Source organism: Anser brachyrhynchus (genome assembly GCF_964034855.1).
Source record: "Anser brachyrhynchus genome assembly, chromosome: 6".
Taxonomy (NCBI): domain Eukaryota; kingdom Metazoa; phylum Chordata; class Aves; order Anseriformes; family Anatidae; genus Anser; species Anser brachyrhynchus.
The window spans coordinates 15,789,779-15,804,717 of NC_137700.1; the positions used below are offsets into that span (position 1 = coordinate 15,789,779).

Genomic DNA, 14,939 nt, shown 5'->3' on the forward strand with positions numbered 1-14,939 from the left:
GAGGAAAGCTGGTTTGCAATTACCTAACCAACTAGATCAAGCAGCCCTCAGGGATGGGCCATACAAAATACGTGCCTGTGGCTGACCACAAAGCCCAAGGCAGCCACAGATGCCATTCTACAAACGGAGCCCAGTACAACCCACGTTATCTCCCCAGGGTGCAGGTATCACAGGTTCACTAGTCCTACTTTTCTGGTGAGTTAAAAACAAAGTCAAACTAATAGACTCGCTAAGTTGCCTGTCATACCACAGAAGCATTGTTAAATTAAAGCTCATGCCTCTCTGAACCACATCTGATCTATTCAATCACACTGTGCAGTGCACAGATTATTTCAGACGTCATCCTCCCATTTCTGGGAATCGTCTGCACTGCAAGAGACAGTTTATCTAGCTTAGTTACTATGGTTTTAGGAATCCCTGTCAGGTGATAAATGGCTTGACTTCCTTTCGTGATGAGACTAAAGATTCAGATCACCTGCACACATAGAAATGATCTAGGTACAAAAAATAAGAATAAAATAAAATTAAGGCCTCTGCCCAGAGGATGAGATGGAAGATTCTGCCAGTGAATTGCTCATACGTTAACCCCAATCAAGCTTTTATAGTTTTACTCCATTGAAGTTTCTCCAAATACTTATCCTTGGCCTGGAAATATCAGCCCTGTCTTTCTGAATGATTATTAAAGAGTGAGGTAGCTCACAGATATTTTCTCTGTCTGCCTTATGGCAAATATGCTGTGCCTTTGAAGGAAGTTGCTCTCTTACCTTCCAGAAGAAAATATCAGCCTTCACATCGATGACTGAAAAATAAAAAAGTCAAGGATAGCTTTAAAGTGTTTGTAAACTGTGAGACAACCAAAAATGTTGTCAAAATATTTTGAAGTATAAAAAAGTTTGTATTCATAGAATTTTTACAGATTAGACAGAAAATGCTGTTTTAAAACACATGTAGAGGAAAATCATTCTTTCATTTTTCCCAGTTTCTACTTATAACCTTCTCCATATAAATTTAGCACTTGCCTAGAGGGAAAGAATATATAGAGAGATTTTCATTCTTGGCTCTTTTATCCACCATTAAAGAATAATAAGCACGTTAATTTTCTGAGCATAGTCTTACTTCCCTTTGACTCTGGTTCCACTCTTACAGTTTCTCAGCACTCCAGGTGATTTTAGTAGTACAAAGAAGAGATAAGGAAGCTCAAGCATCCTTACAGTGCGTCTTTATACTCTAAATATATTTCATATATTTCCCCTGAAGTTTATAAGCAATTAAAAAGTGGTCTTTTAATGTTTACAAAGGAGAATTAGATTGAGACAATCATGTTTATTTTCATTCAATACCAAACAGGCCTAAGTTCAGGCATGGAAAAAACTATTTAATTTTCTTGACATCGTGACATCTCAGTCCCCAATGAGCAAAGTAATTAAAAAAATGTTTTTCAAGTACTTAAGATATTGTACTGGAAATATTCTAATACAGAATGACACCCCTACCCCCCCCAGTTTCTGCTTATTTTATGATGTAAGGAATGTTACAACAGCCAGAATTAATAAATACTAACAGTTTTTAGCATCAGAAGCACAGACACTACCTCACTGGTGTATAGCTCTCCATCTAATATTTTTACAGCAATTGACGGAGTTGACAGTGACATGAAACAAGATTAAAAAAACACAAAAAAATCACTAACTAACCAAGGCCACTGTATCTCCTCTCTTCCACGCAGTCCATTGCACTCAGGTGTATCTGTGACCTTATCTCTAAACCCTGCAAGTCTCCGTGTCTACACACTGCATAACCGAAGACAGGAGGTCTGCCATGCCTATTGCCTCTGCCATGCTAAAGGACAAACCAATGAATCTAATGAAGTAATCTTACACTTCATACAGTTGTCTTTCAGGTACAGCAAAAAATAATAATGCATAGGAAGCGTGGTTATACACCCCTCACTTCTCAGGCAGCTTAATGACTCCTGCCCTTCAGTCACACACACGACAGCAAAACTCAGGCATTGCATCGTGTGCTATCCCCGACGTGCCATTAGATGACTAAAATGCCATTTCTTACGTCTAAAGAAAAGCTCAACAAAAACATGCATTCTATCAATACTATTAAAAAAAAGTTCAATTTTATGAATTGAACAGGAAAGGGTAACCACAAAGCCCCGTGCACGCGGCATGGGCTCTCTGCTGCCCTGCACGCATGTTCGCTTCAGTGCGAAGGGGGTATAATGCACAGCCCAACCCAAGTGCATTTGTACCTCGTGTCACTGCAGCGGTACACACAAATCCTCCTTTAAAGGTGGAAACAATAGTGGCCAGCCCATTTTAACATTCCCCACAGCTTTTTCATTTTTTCCACTACTAGAGCTTGAAGAAAGGCTAGAGTAAAAAAATTCAGATGCTGGTAGATCCCAGAGGTGAGCAGCAGATTTGGGATTTCTCCTACCCACCAATATGATCATAGAAAACAGATGGTTTAAAACAGGTAACCATTTCATTCCTTACATATTTCCTAATGAAACGAAACCAAAGTTTTGGGGCTTTTTGCTTTCCAAGCTGCTATTCGCTGGTAATGGCCCTGCCTGCAACATTGCTGTGATCGTTCTTTGGAATTGGAGCTGATGAAGCTCTGCACTCTCAAGATGCAACTTCAAGGAACAGTTCAGGAGTGCCTGCTGTGCTGCAAACTAGTTCGTGTTTCACCACAAACCCCGCAGGCGAAGCTGGAAACCAGCTGCAATACAGGCATATTAAGGAAGCCCCATTATAACTGATTAAATAGGAATAGTTGGATTTGTTGAGTCTTAATAACACTTAAGGATCAATTTACCTACCTGCATGCTTACTGCCTCTGAAGCAAACAAGTCAAAAAGGCAAATTGTCTTTCCAGATGCTTCTGGGCTTCAAACTACAAGCCGGCGATGCTGCCAGCTCACTGCTCTAACTGCATCACCTCGCTGCAACAGGCAGCGCAGCACTCGCCCTGCCTCGGGGGGCACATCCTGACAACAGCCACTGTAACAGCACAGTCTTCCACCCTCGTTCAGCGACATTTCCGTCAATCCATTTCTATTAATTTCCTCTCCTAGTCCACCAACTTTCAGATGCATTTTTTCCTGCTTACTTCACAAGGTCGAAGGGAAGACTATTACATGCACTGCCAAGGTCTGCCTCCATTTACTCCAAAAAGCAACAGGAGGGGATTTGTACATGCCCATTTCTACACGAGGTGCCCCTTCTTTGACATCCACAAACAACAAAGGGACGAATGGTTCCGGGTGGCTTACACACTGAACTGCACACAGAGGGGAGCAGAAACAGCTCGCAGAATGCAGCGGGCTCACAAGAACTGCTCACAGATGAAGCCACCATTGCAAAGCTGAAGTCAGCGCTAGGAATAACATTATTGCAGCAAGAAACAACCATGCAGTTTCAGAGAGAGAGGTGGTAGAAGAGCACAAGTGTACGTTTCTGTGCAGTTTCTCATCAAGGCAATGCCCCAATCTGCACCAAAGGAGGTCAGGGCTAGGCTGAGGATGGCCCTGCAAACTGCAGCGCTTCCTTTCACTGCCTTATCGTCAGCCCCCGCATGCATCTTATGCCAGAGGGATACCCAGCAAGCTAACTTAACCAGACAAAAGGGGTAGCATCAAGGGGTGGAAAGTACGGGTCAACAGAGGGCTGTGAATAGCAAATAGGTTAGAAGGATGCTTATTAGCTAACGGAAAAGTGATGGGAAGAGGGAACACTCAAGGGAAAGCACTAGGGAGACAAATTGAGGAAGACAGAAGGTCACTCTAGGAGCCAAGGTGAGATGGCTGAAGGGCAGGTGGAAGCTTGGAGCAAATAGCACGCGAGCACTGGGAAGGAGCAGCACTGAAGAAATATTCCCACCTCTGCAAGATCCTGGCTTTCACTGCCCCTGCAGTGCCTGCCAGTCACTCTAGAAAGGGAGTAAAGGTGTCCTGCTGCTGTGTGTCTCCCGTGCTTTCTCTTTTAGGGGAGGAAGAGAAGTGGTACGGGAAGGAGAGGGAAGATTCCTCTATTATATATAAAATATGTGGCAATGCAACGTGTTGGTTGTTTCAACCAAAGGTAACAGCAATATTTTGCACTATTTATTCTTTAATTAGTGAGGAACATAACTGCAAGATAATCATAACAGGTGTCCCATTTACTTGTCTTTTTTTTATGTGTACTTTTTAATGTAACCTCAGCTACAAAAGTCATATTTCATTGTTTATTTACAGAAACTAAGCAGAGGCTCTGCAACAGAGGTTAATTTGGGTTTAAAATAAATAAAGTTCAACATAATCACATACCACTGGTTAAGCTGCTTAAAAGGAGTGCCTGGGACAAAGCCTATTTTTTCTGACAAGTTTTCATGATGGGAGACAGCCTTTTGTGAACTGGGGTTGTGTGTCTGTTCCAAGATCTGCTGTCTAGGTCTCCAGTGTCAGTTGGCTTCTGTGAGGCACAAGGACAACTTCGAGTGATTAATTCCAACAACACTAAATCACAGCTGCCTTCCTTGAAGATGGCTTAATCCACAGGGACAACCTGGCTGACTTTGCCTTTGGAGGCTGTGGGCTCAAATTCCCTTGGAATTGGTGCATTTTTATCGAGAAATCTATTTCCCTTTCACCTGGCTTTTCCATTTAGCAGAGCAACAAAGCAAAGAAGTGTAAATCAAAGCATTTCACACAGATACTGGCAGATTAAGAGTAATTAACCTAAATGTCACAGGAACAAAACTAAACAGGAAAGAATAATGAGATATGATCACAGTTTGTACATCTATTGTTGTAGAAGATGAAAGGTGATGAATCAGCTGTAACCAAGGTTTGCTGTATCCATTTGACCTGTTTCCTGTTACGTAGTATAAATTAGTGTTATTGTAAAACCAAACAAGCTAAGGTTATCCCAATCCTCTGAAACAGCGAGGGAGAGCCAAGTTCATCGGGAAGAAAGGTTTGGTTGTCCCTCAAGTTCACCATTTCTGCCTGAATTGAATTAATCAAATGGTCAAATCCACACTGTTCTTCTGTGAGATCCCATCCTCTTTCAGAACACGACATGGGCAATTATTCAGTTTCCACTGTGTGTATGCAAACCTCAATTACTTGTTGAAAAGTATGCCTCCAATGCAATGATTCTGCCAAGCCCAATCACTGAAATGTAAAAGTCACATTTTGCTTTTTAATCTGAGAAAACCCACACAATTTCCTATCCTTATTCAAGGAACAGAGCAGAGAGCTGTTCTGTCCAAAAGGAAGTTCACAGAAATTTAGCACAAACTTTGTTTCAGGAGAAAAAAGGCAAAGTAACTATGGCAAGGCAAAGAAGCTTTTTGCATTAATGGTGGAGGCTGACACCTTTCCAGTGTAGCATAAGTGACACTGAAATAGGCTCACGCGCAGGTCTGTGATCTGCACATCTCAGAATATTGCTGTAGGAGGATCAGTGGGCAAGGCAGACCTTCAGGTTTTGCAAGGGAAGTGTGTACAGCTCACATGATGAGTAAAAATATATGTTTTTTTTTTTTTTAAATCAACAGCACTGTGTTAATTAGAAAAAAACACAGTTCTGTGGTAGGCAGACTAAACTGTAAACCACAGAACTGCACTCAGACAACATTACCCCAGAAGATGAAGCAATAACTATTATTCTTATCCCTTGTAAAATTTATTTAGATTGTGAAGTCTCCATTGTTAAGTCAGCTAATTATTTCACCTACGAATAATATTTCCTTCTATTCCTGTAATACAAATACGCCTGTCTTTCCTGTTCTCATCACGATAGTTCCTGATACCAAGAGTAATGCAATTTCAGTTTTATCAGCAAAGGAAAAAGATATCTCCCATTAGAAAAAACAGAGCTTACTAGTAAGGATGAAGAGATAATTGACAGAGTAGAACACCAAATTAGTTCATCTAATTTCTTCATGGACTCAGACCTCTTTTGAGGGATGATGTGGTAGTACTACAAAACCACAGCATTAACCACTGCAGAGATTCATGGAGAAAGTCGTGAGCCATGGCTGAGAAGCATCAAGAACACAATTAAAATACCTTCTAGCTTCAGATGGCACAGACCAGACTTTTACAGACATTCGATAACTACTATACTAAAATGATCATCTTAAGGCTTAAAGGCAAGTTTTATGCACATTCAATTAAACTGATTTTTTACTGAAGAAAATATACTGTAACTGAATACAGCAGCGCTCAGTACCACTAAGTACTGTGAGAATTAACGATGAGAAATTCCCTGGGTGCCTTTGGCATTCTGTGTACCCTTCCTTTTGCACTCCCCCTTCAAGTCACACAGGCGTCCCTAATTACACCAGCACATGGAAGTCATTCCTCGCCCCTTGGCACCTTTGCTGCCCTTCTCTTTATTACCTTTCCTTATGTCCTTTTTCAAGGAGTGATCAGAACTGCACAGTATTAAACATGCAAGCAAAACCTAGATTTATAGATGACAAAGGTGTTTTCTATATTATCCTTTTTCCCTAATAATTTCTATGAGTCTATTTGACTTTTCAATGTGCATAAGTGATATTTTCAGTGAACTACTCTCAGTAACTTTAAAGATCTCTTTTCTGAGTAGTAATAGCTAATGTAGAACTTATCGTGGTATGTGCATTAGAATTTATTTTTCCTGGGATCATTATTTTGGATTTATCAACATTGGATTTCATCTGTCATTTTATTACCTAGTCATTCAGCATTGAAAAATAATTCTGCAGCTCTTCACAGGCAGCTTGACTTTGAACTATTCTGACCCTTTTTCCTATTGTAAATTTTTTTGCTTTAACTCCTCAGTCTCCTTTTTAGCTAGCATTATAAGTGCACTGAACAACACAATTCCCTGCACGTATTCTCATGGGATCCTTCTAATAACTTCACCCAATGACCGTTTATCACTTTGTTTTTCATTTATTTTAAACAACAAGACTAAAAGAACAGTAAGACCAATAACCATAGGGGAAAAAAGAGATGGGGGGGGGGGGGGGGGGGTTAGATTGATTTTCTCTGATCTGGTGTTCACTAATTCACTTTTCTTTCATTTTACTTCACTGCCTTACTACCCTGAAGCAATGTAAGAACTGACCAGGTAGTAATTTGGTCCAGAACATTTCTGGGAATCAGAGTTAAGCTGAAAGCTAACCAGCTGCAAATTTACCTGAGTTGCTTTAAATAGACACCATGCTTCCTCCTGGACTTGCATTATGCTATGTGATTTCCCCAAAATAATCAGAATTTAGAAATTACTCTGACCCATTCTTAAGTGCCTTTATGTGAATTTCATCCTGTCCAGGCTGACCTAAACTTCACCATGCTTGCTGTTTAAAATATTGGTCTGCATTTTTAACACCTCACTAACCTCAATTTCATGAAATATATAACCAGTATTTGTTGTGATGACTTGCATGAAAACAACATTAACTGTTTTGACTATTTTTACTGTACATATTGGGCATGTATTTACCTTAGTTTTCTTTCTTTAAATATACTAATAGAATATGTTGAAGTTTTTTGTTTGTTTTAACTGTCTTGTCTTTAGTCTTTGCCTTTCAGACTTTTCCCCTTCAGCTTTTTGGTGCTGAGTACCCCTAGTTATGTGTTTGTTTTCACTGTTGCACAGTTTCAATCCAAGTTTGATGTTTTGGGCACGCCTCCAAGGCCCCACGCACACACTGACTAGTCCCTCCTGCATCCCAGACAGACTGAACACGAGGCAGCACCAGTATTAGTTAGGCTGACACATGCATTTCACAAACAGCAGAACAGCTACAGTTCCAGGTTGGACCTGAGTTGTCTTTTGCTAGTTCAGAGCATGAGCAGAATACTGACATGCCATGAGCATCTGACCATGCCAACATCTCCTCTGAAAAGCGTCTGGCACAGTCATGTTGGCCTCTTACAGGAATCTCTTCTTTGCCCTGCAATAAATTTTCACCTTTAAAAAAAAATAAGTGCTCAGATGATTCTTATTTTTCATATATTTTTTTTTTCTCCTCCCAGTATACTTTAAACAGCAGAAAAATATAGAATCATTGTAAAAGACAGAAAAAGGTATCATTTGGGGTTTAAAACAGAAGCGTGGATATAAGGCTGGGACAGGGAAAGAAGCTGGGCACTCTCTTCTGGACTGTTTTTCTGACACTTCATTATTTTTTGCACTTCATATCATGCTCATCCTTTCGAAGTGTTGACCGCAAATCTTACTGTAAGAACCTGTGAGTTTTCATTTTAACTAGAACAAAGTGGTAAATCTGCTTCTGAAATTGCATGGAGATGCTAGGAAAGCAACTCCTCAATTGCTATGAGGCTGGTGGGAGACGTGTCCTCTTTTCGGTATTTAAAATAATCCCTGTAATGGAGAAGTTTTACAGGGATACCATATGTCAGTTCATTAGTTATGTATCAAAATCATACTTCACTATTTGCAGTGGTAAAAACTCTTTTTGCAAGGAAAACAGATTGCAAACTCAGTCCCAATTAATTCCATTCTGTCAGACAGTTGCCCATTTTTGGTCCTTCATTTCAGGTCATGCTAATGCAAAATTCAGACATGCCAACTGTCCTGCATGAGAACTGTCAGAGAGATTAGCACTCCTGCACTGATGAAGAGCTACTTTGTCAGGACTGGGAACCAGTGTGTTGAAAATGAAGCCTCAGGTGATGTGCCTATGGGAAGAAAGCAACTGGCAGTACGTGGGGTTTGATCCTACTGAATCGTGGTGTCTAGGACCTCGCTGATCAGCTCGCATTCCCACTCTTCTTTAAAAGAAAAACTGACATCGCTAGCAGTATAACTCTCCTGAAGTGTCTCTTGCCAAAAGTCATTTTATCCTCCTTCTCCATTCATTAGTAGGCCTACGCATCCCTTTATTTTGCTTTTTCTTCTGATGCTTATGAAACCTCCCTTTTGGTTGGTCAGTTGAAATAGATTTTGATCTTTTTTTTCCATCCACCCCCCACCCAAAATTTAGACTATTCCCCATAGCAGCCTTAGTTATGCATTGTTCTTTCACCTACTCTTCTTTGAAATGTTGCTACAGTCATAGCCTGACAGTGTTAATGCCTTCTCTGATCTGAACAGACACTGTCTCACCTTTTATACACATCAGGATGTTCTCCAAGAATTCCCATGTTACCACCATGTCCTGTTCAACCCAGAACAACTTGTAAGTTGCAGCTTTACCATGAAAGGTAAGCTCTGCTCACAGCTCCTTCAATCTTTCCTGGGAATACTGTTTTTTTTTACAGAACAGTTGCTTTGTAAACAAGATGAGGAAGAAATCACAGTCTAGTGGATCATACTTTTACCTCTCACAGCTACTTTCTTCACGATGAGCTTCATTTCAATAAAGACTCACAAATTCAAACTGATGAGGAAATGTGACCCTTGTTTATTCCAATTTGAGTGACAAAAAAACGTATCCCAGAGGATACACTTATAGTGGGCCCATTAATTTTTGATTATCAGTATGGGCAGATGCTACAGCCCAAAATCAAAGCCTCTTTGCTTTGAGAGACTCACTGTCTGAAGCACGTGTCACAGCATGCCACTAATCTCTCCTGTAGAACTCAGAAGGAAAGATAAACCCTTTTTCCCTAACAGTACTTGTATTCTAGTCCAAAATCTGTTTTTAAAACATTAACATTAGTGTTTGGGGACATAGGAACTCTAAGTAGAAGTGGAAACTGGAACTAGTAAAGAATCAAATTACACTAGCAGCTGTACCTCTGACCTGTCACGCCAGCTTTGCAAGTGTCTTAAGTGTTCCCCAGAAAATATCAAGAATCTCATTTTACCATTGGAGATATGTAGCATTCTTGGATTAGTAACACTTTATAGCATAGCTACTTGGATCTAGTGTGTTGTTTTCTTTCCCTGTTCAGACCGTTGTTTTCATTTTGCTTAAGGTAGGTATGCTGTTACTAAAAGTTGTAAACATCTTTTTAAGATGCCAGTACTGCTGTTATGAAGCCTAAAGGATTCCTGCATTGGAAGAAATTTCCCAGGATAATCTCCTAGACTATGTAAATTGCTTTACAAGGATTGCATTTTAAATCTCATTTGATAGTGAATGTTTTAGAGGAGGAAAAAAAAAAAAGAGTGCTTTCTTGCTTAATCATAAACCACAACAAGTTAAGTGTGCATAATAAAATTTGTCCACTTATTGAACACAAATAGCTGGAAACAATTGTTCCATTACTTGCTGGCAGCTTTAGAAGTGGTATAGAAACAGAAAGGAAAAAATTACAGAAAATCATCCACACTCTTAATGCTCACCGGTTACTGTGAAAGCAACATCTAGGTGAATTTTTGCCTAATACAAGGGTATTTTGGTATCCTCTGCTCTCAGGATATCACTGCCACCCTCTTTAAGAAGTCCTAACTTCCACTTGCACACATGTGTAACTCTTGCTCTGGTTAAAGAACTTCTTGCTTTGATGCTATAGTGAACAAACATCGCTAAGAGTTCAGCATACACAGGCTGAACATTTCACAAATTTCCCTCTGTTTTACCTGGAGGTATCTATCCAGCAGCCTGTCAGCCAGGTTCAAAAGGGCACTCTGCTAAAAGCTCACTCAGTCCTGTAATCCTCCCCACTAGGCTCTCCAGCTTCGCAGCCACACACGAGCCTAGCAAGCAACAGAAGTATGATGCAGCTTGTGCAACAAATAACAACTGGACATCCGACAGTGTTAACCACAGCATTTTGAAATGAGACTGAATGAAATCTTAGAAAAACTTCTTTTAAAGATTATCAAGGTAATCATAAAATGCTTGACACAATAAAGGATGCTGAATCCTTGTGTGGATCCCACCCCCTTTTCAGGTGGCCTATGGAATGAGAAGGCATTGGTACCCTTACTGCCATCAGGAGTTATGCAGACAGTTTTACCACGTACTGCTTCAACTACGTACCTATAATTACTGAGGCAGTCTGGCAAAATGCCTCTGCCAGAAGCAAGCCCCGTTTACATAACTAATGTAGATTTTTTCTGTTCACAAATTAATCACAAGCAAATCATGCTGTTAACAAATTTGGTACCCAGAGTTATTCCACAAATGTTCAATGCATACAAAAAACGTCACAACCAAAGAACTGCAACTACTATGTCACGCAACTGCTGCTCTCACAATTTGTAACCCGCTTTTTGGGCTGACATCTGGGATGTGTTATTGCTTCTGCATCCCAGCTGCGGTTCTCCGAGCAGAAAGCACCACTGACACACTGCAGCCACTCCGTTCATTCGCAAGGCAACACGCAAGCACCTATTTCACAGTTTTTTAAAGACCTTCAGTTGCTGTGAGCATTCTTCCACACTTGGAATGTATGTATTTATGCAACTGTTTCTGGGTAATGAGTGAAAAGAGCCATGAACAAAGCTGAACTGAATATGCCGGTGTTATGCCAATGAATGCCTAACAATATTGGGCTGAAGGAAACAGCCAGCTCCATACACTGTGCAGGTCACCTGCTCCCAGCTCACTCAGCAAAACCAGCAAATTCAAAGGAAAGCTTTTATTCTGCCTTAGATGAAACTAGGAAGAGTCTCGAAGGAAAACAGATTTATTTTTTTCTTCAAAATTCACATTGAGCAGAAAGTATACTACATGGAAGAGTTAAAACACCTGAAACTGCATGAGGACCCTTATATGCCCATACACCAAGAGCCTGCATGGCTCCAAAGCCCTCCACGCTGAAAAGCAGCCCTCTGTGCCCTCCCACCACCTTTCCTTTTCCATCACCCACACAGGTGCCCAGCAGCGCAGCAGGCCAGCAGACATTTATTTCTGTCACACCACCAGGGACTCTCTGGCTCAAATCCCTCCCAGGCAGATCTCAATCCCCACAACAGCTTCAGCAATGAGGGCTGGATTTCCCACATGTATATTTGTGCCAAATGCCATTAGTTAACCTCATTCGTCTCTAGTTCAGGATCAAGAGACAAAACCAGCCCGATTTAATTCACCTCAGCTGGCTGAGCAGCCCTGAGGCCATCTCACCCGACAAAGTGCATAGCACATTCTGGTGACATGGATTCAATAACGGGTTTTAGCTTAGTGTACCACAGCACTAAACAATGATTTCCAAAGCCATTCATGTTTTCCTCTCCTGTTTTTCATAAACACAGCCCAGCATGATCACATATCCCTTCTTTTGGCCCAGAATCCTTTCTCCTACAAAGATGGTAACTTCATGAAGAACTGTCCCTGTGGGCCAGGGCATCCTACAAAGAAGGATTAAAAAACACTAACTAAATCAATCACCACTGCTGGCACTTTTGGCACTGATGTCAACAGAAAAAGGAAGAAATGAATGCACATGAGGAGAAAGGAGCATGTTCTTGACGCAATAGCTTTAGCTCCCACAAGTCAGGAGTGAGAGAAGAAAAAGCGCGTACCCTATTCACAGGGCTGCCCTAGCATGAACTCTTGAGAACTTAACCTTAAATCTTTCAATGGTGCGAACTGAGAACAAAATGACCTAAAGCAGACAAAGACAGTTGTTTAATTTGAGTGCTTGGGATTCAAAAACTAAAAATTTGAGCTATTTCAGTTTATATCAACCAAAGATCTATTCTGAACTTACAAATCAAGTGTATTTGAGCTGATATCACCAGCTGATAGCAATGAACTCTGAAGAGACCTTAAGTGCTGGGACAGTTATTTCCACTCAAAAGAAATTACAGAACTGTGAACAATCTTAATTATGTACCTCTCTGGGACATTTACATTGACAAAATAAAACCATAAGCAACACACCTGGTAAGAACCAGCCACGTCCAAATACCAACGGAGATCACAGAAAAATGAATCTATCCCTATTCAATGTAGTTGGTATATACAGCCTGAACTCTATGCAATATAGCTCTGACACTGCACCAGTCAGTATGAAACCCTCACCGAAATGAATCAACAAGTGAATATTTGTACTCTGCCTGTTATCTTGATTCTTACTCTGAGGTACTGCCTGTGACCCTTCTATTACTGTGTTTGTGCATATCTTGGTATGCAAGAAAAGAAGAAAAAAATATTACCCAGTGGAGTAAAATTATTGTCCACTTACATCAGGAAAAGATACAAGATAATGGCCGTTAAGAATTGATTCCCCATTTAGGAAATGCAGTGGTGCATATAATGTACCGCTAGCAGCTCACAGTAAAACATCATATTCTGTATCAAGAGAAAGGCAATGTACTAATGACTATGACTAAATCTTGACAGCCAAATGATCTCTTCTTCTTGTAACAGTCTGTGGTGTAATGAGTAACCTGAACAGTAGAGCAGTAATTATGTATGTTCACTTACTCTAAAAGCACTTCTGATGGACTGAAGTGTACTGATGTAGAAACAAATATGTGGCATAATTATTTTCCCTAAATTTGGACACAATTCCCATGTTTCCTTTATGGTTTTGAAGCTTAATCCAAGAAGCAGAAGTCTTAACAACTTTTACTTTCCACTAACTTAAGGTGTTACTCTTTCCTGCTTTTAATTAGCATTTACTTTACCTGAGAGAAGACAGGCATTACAGAATACATATTTCTATGTATTTTTAGGGCAAGTCATGGAAGCACAGAGAATGATGCCAGCTTCCATATGATCAAGAGACAATGTGAAGGAGTAACCAGGTGTCACTACGTGAGCAGTGGCCAAAGGCTTTTAATTAAGCTAAACTAGGCTAAATGTAAGCCCTTCCTTTCATTTACCATCTTCTCTCAAAATCTGTGGGAAGAAGGAGAGAAAAAAAAAATCAAAAGGTATAACACGAGTTTGGACATTTATTCAAGCTGATAGTGTTCCAAAGCTCCAGTGAATAAAGTAATGGGCAAAAGATTCTTGCAGTAGAAATAAATGTTTAGCCTCCAGACTGATTGATCTTCCCAGATCAATATGTACTTCTAATGCTATTGATTTGCTGGCCTATTTACAAACACAGTTCCAGTTTTAAAGTCTGTTTAATGCAAAAATATAGTGCTGCTGGGTGAAGTAGGATAGTTTGAATATGCAGATAAATCTAAACCATGCTAAAAGATAAATGAAGAGAAGATGGTTTATAAGTTCTTTGCATCCCCTACCTGAATGGCTACCTCTTTTTTTTTTTTAACCAAGATGACAGATTTAAAATGCCCACCTGAGCACTGCAATCTACGCTTGTCAAACAACAACCTATTCATCTTGATTAAAAAATACATGTACTGTATTCATACATATGACTTACAAAGATACTACAGTCCTGGGCATAACAGCTTCTAAATTCCAAGTCTGATGCCAGAGCAGAATTCAAAACACTGTATAAGGTGAGAAGAGGCATAACATCCTCTATTGTCTTGACTTCCTCTATTCTTCTCCATCTGCTTTGCGTTTCTGTCATATACAAGTCCGATCTCTAATGGTTTAGGTCTCCCTAAACAATTTGCATAATTCCAAAACCTCATCTGAGCTGCATAGTTTTCCCAAATATCATGGCTATATCACTGAGTGCTGTATGGAAATAAAGAATTCTCATTCCTTCAGAATATTCCCTATTCTTTCTTATTATTTATCTGCCTTATCACTTATGTCTCACCTCACAGAAGCTGCTGCTTTCCTGAGCATTACAAGACTTGGGAATGCATGGCTTCTCAGTTGGAATAAAGAGCATTTTTATTTTATTTTTTATTTATTATTTATTTATTTACATTTCAGCATGCACTTTTTTCCACATAATTTCTGGTCTTCCACTTTCTTGAGGAAAGCATTCATGAAAAGCAAATCCTAGTCTGATAATTTTCATGCCTACATATATGTGTACAGACTATGTACAGAGACAGACAAAAGATTACTAGTGGTGTACATTTTACTGTCTGTAATATTCTAATATAATTAGAACTTAAGTCACAGGTAAATATACATTTATGTACAGA

The 14,939-nt window shown here is 39.9% G+C and overlaps 1 protein-coding gene across 2 annotated transcripts in view; it reads right to left on the bottom strand.

Moving 5' to 3' along the window:
* The window catches only part of LOC308197454 (uncharacterized protein), a 557,403-nt gene that overhangs the window by 339,981 nt on the left and 202,483 nt on the right, over window positions 1–14,939 (bottom strand). The window contains exon 3 of one of the 2 annotated variants that reach the window (XM_080597939.1): window positions 765–799. The exons of the other annotated variant lie outside the window; for it this stretch is intronic. The gene's annotated coding sequence lies outside the window, so the exon portion shown is untranslated. The remainder of the gene's footprint in view (window positions 1–764; window positions 800–14,939) is intronic. 2 annotated transcript variants of the gene reach the window in all.